Source organism: Conger conger, chromosome 6, assembly GCF_963514075.1.
Source record: "Conger conger chromosome 6, fConCon1.1, whole genome shotgun sequence".
Lineage (NCBI taxonomy): Eukaryota > Metazoa > Chordata > Actinopteri > Anguilliformes > Congridae > Conger > Conger conger.
Genome location: NC_083765.1, coordinates 36,133,322 through 36,136,383, shown reverse-complemented (window position 1 = coordinate 36,136,383; position 3,062 = coordinate 36,133,322). Strand labels below are relative to the sequence as shown.

Below are 3,062 nucleotides of genomic sequence, written 5' to 3'. Positions count from 1 at the left end.
TGACACTGTGTCGACGACAGAGGAAGAGAAACACGTGTGTTAAGCTTGGTTTTCCCCACGCTAGCCTGGGTTAGCCCGCTTTAGCCTGGGTTGGCCCGCGTCGGTCTGCTTCAACCCCCGCCGTCCCCCGCCCCTGTCTGCCTGTTCACAGCCAGAGCAGGAAGGCCATCTCGTCTCCGCCCGGCACATTTGATGGACAGGTGTACAGGGGCCCGTTTTAGCAATGCTCCGCCCCCCGCTGTGTGGCTTGTTTTGTGTATGTGTCCTTTTCCCTGAGCAAGTCGCCTAACTTGCTCAAGGAAAAAGCTGGTTGGTGCCTTGCATGGCAGCCAATCGCCATTGGTGTGTGACTGTATGTATGAATGGGTGAATGAGAACCGTCAATTGTACAGCGCTTTGGATAAAGGCGCTATATAAATTCCAACCATTTACCATCCTGTCTGAGGTCCCTGGAACCCACACACCCATTGCACACATTTAAAGGGCTGAACGAACCCCAGAGCTAGAAAAACGTCTACCGTTTTAGTTTTATTTTATTTATTTATTTTCCTCCTGAACGCGTGAATAGAACGTTTTGTTTTCATGATTGACCGATCAGTGTGCACGGCAGAACAAGTTCGCAAGAGCCAAGTGAGCAAAAATATACGGCCTTCCTCCGATTTTATAACACCCACACGCACAAATCCCACGGCCGCGTATATTAACAAGCGAGCCTACATTATGCGCATGCACGTACATGCGAACATGCAAAAATGTACATGCAGGTTTTAATGGCAGTGCCTAGTAATTCTTTGCTTACTGTCAGGCCCTGTTTAGGTTTCAGCTTTAACATGCGTCATGCCGTTTCGCGCATTCTTCCGTCTTTTTGTTTACAGAACCGCATCTTGCACTATAATTTATCTCCGTCTATATCATTTCAGATTCTGGAGATTGTTTAAGATCAGCTGTAAAATGATTTATCCTTTTATGATTTCCTGGCTGGTCTGCCTTAAACAAATGTTTTGTTGATTGTATGCTTTATTAAAGATGTTTTAAAATGTACGTTTCTGTATTTTTGTCCAGATAAATTAAGTCTTTTAAAACAATATTTGTAATTACACCTTACAATGTATTGTGCATCTTACATTGTATTTCTGTGTTTTTTGTTTGTATGAGTTTTTGCGTGTGTGCGTGTAAGGATACATTTTATTTTATCGTCTGTCTTGACAGTTGGGCTGTCTCTGGATCGCAGTAAGCCATTTAAAATCTCACCTCCCGAGAGCGTAGACTGCGGATTAAATATGACTGAAGAGCTCCCTCTTGTGGCCGTACATAAAACATACACCAGTTTTATCCTGGAGGTGTTTTATTCGTTTCCAACCTTGGTTGAGTGAGAGTGACTGGGTGGTGATTTTTTTGTTGTGTGATGGAGACATTTGTTCCCTGGAGCTTTTGAAGAAAGGATAAATCCGATCACAAAACATTTTTTTCCCCATTCTCTTCTTAAGGACGTTGTGAATGGGTACAGTTCTGGGTCAGAGCAGTTTATTGTGTGTGTGTGTGTGTGTGTGTGTGTGTGTGTGTGTGTGTGCGCGCAAACTGTTTGTGTGCATATTACAGGATTTGAGTACTGTGAGCAGTGGCCTATAATGTGCTGAATGGATGTTGAGGCATGTGTGCTTGTATATGAAAAAGCTAACCACACATAACAGGCAAAGGTAGCTGCCCATATAGTACATTGCTCATGATTTTCACTGGCTAGATCCCATAATCAACCAGATGGCCCACTCCATTCACTGTGGCTGCAATACTGGCCTATCCATGCACCAGAAGGACAGCTAATCTGTGCAACCAGAGGCCCTAAAGCAAGGCTCCGGACACACCGCTGCTGCCCATAGTAACCAGCCATGGCGACCAATCAGATGCCCCATTGCTCCTCCATGGTCATCTTCTCAGTGCTGCAGCTGTGCAGATCCACTGATCCTTATACCAGCCGGATGAGCCCTCAACACACTCCTTAGAATGACGCACCTATATGAGGTCGACACTATTTTAAGCTGTCTGTGCTGTGCTTAACAGATTCTAAATGCCATATAGTATGTTGAACAGCCAGCAGATGTCTTCCCTGTTACTGTATTTACTTGATTGGACTTGATGAAAACTATCCTGATGAAAACTATCCACACTGCCATCTTTCTATGACACTTCTCTTTGTTTTCTTTTTTCACTCCATCCATCTCATTCCTCCTTTCTGCCTTCCATCTGTATTTTTCCCCAACAATATACACACATCTGCCTCTGCCATTGTTGCAGTGGTGGAAAATCCAGATTACAAAAAGTCCAATCCCCGGGATTTGCTAATTAGCATTAGCACATTCTGTCAGCCAGGAGGTGGAACTGGTGAGTGAAATCAGGAGTGGCTGGAGTTCATGGGTGGAAGGAACATGTGGCAGGGCTTCCTAACCTCTGGCCTTTCCACCTTTGCCTATACTGACCGTATACGTTTCCTCCTCCTCCCTTGTTAACACCCTGTCTCTTCAATTAATCTGAAAACATTCTCTACAGATTGGCACATCAACTGAAGTACACATGGAGGAGTATATAATATATAGTGACAGCAGCGCCAATAGAAAGTGAAAATTCGACCACAGAGGGCACCAGGAAATGTAATAGTTTCCATTTGGGAAGTTGCAAAGATTTGATGTCTGAGCTTTTTTTGGGAAATAAAAAAATGTACTGTATACCTTTGTGTGCTTGGGAAAAAATTGGACCATGGAAAAAGAATGAAAAAAAACAACAACAAAAACAACCTACATTGTGCCGGGTGCCAAGTGCAACGCTATCATTTTTCTGTGCATTCTTTCCCACATTTAAGCAAAATATCCTTTTATTCTCACATAAGTGGCTGTGTTATCCAAAAATTATATATAAGCTAAATGTTTAATTATGTTCTGGTTTTTATTATTTATAAAATATTGAGCTAAATGTTTATCTAAACATATAAAAAATTTAGCTGATTATTCATCTAAATGTATAAAATATATGTTTATACATTTAGCTCAATATTTTAGAATTTTCACGCA

The 3,062-nt window shown here is 42.3% G+C and overlaps 1 protein-coding gene across 3 annotated transcripts in view; it reads left to right on the top strand.

Annotated features, from left to right (window-relative positions):
- The window catches only part of si:ch211-212o1.2 (uncharacterized protein LOC492735 homolog), a 24,934-nt gene extending 23,893 nt beyond the window's left edge, over window positions 1–1,041 (top strand). For all 3 annotated transcript variants that reach the window (XM_061245403.1, XM_061245402.1, XM_061245404.1), the window contains one exon: window positions 1–1,041. This exon is cut by the window's left edge and continues 828 nt beyond it. The gene's annotated coding sequence lies outside the window, so the exon portion shown is untranslated.
- The last annotated feature ends 2,021 nt before the right edge of the window (window positions 1,042–3,062 follow it).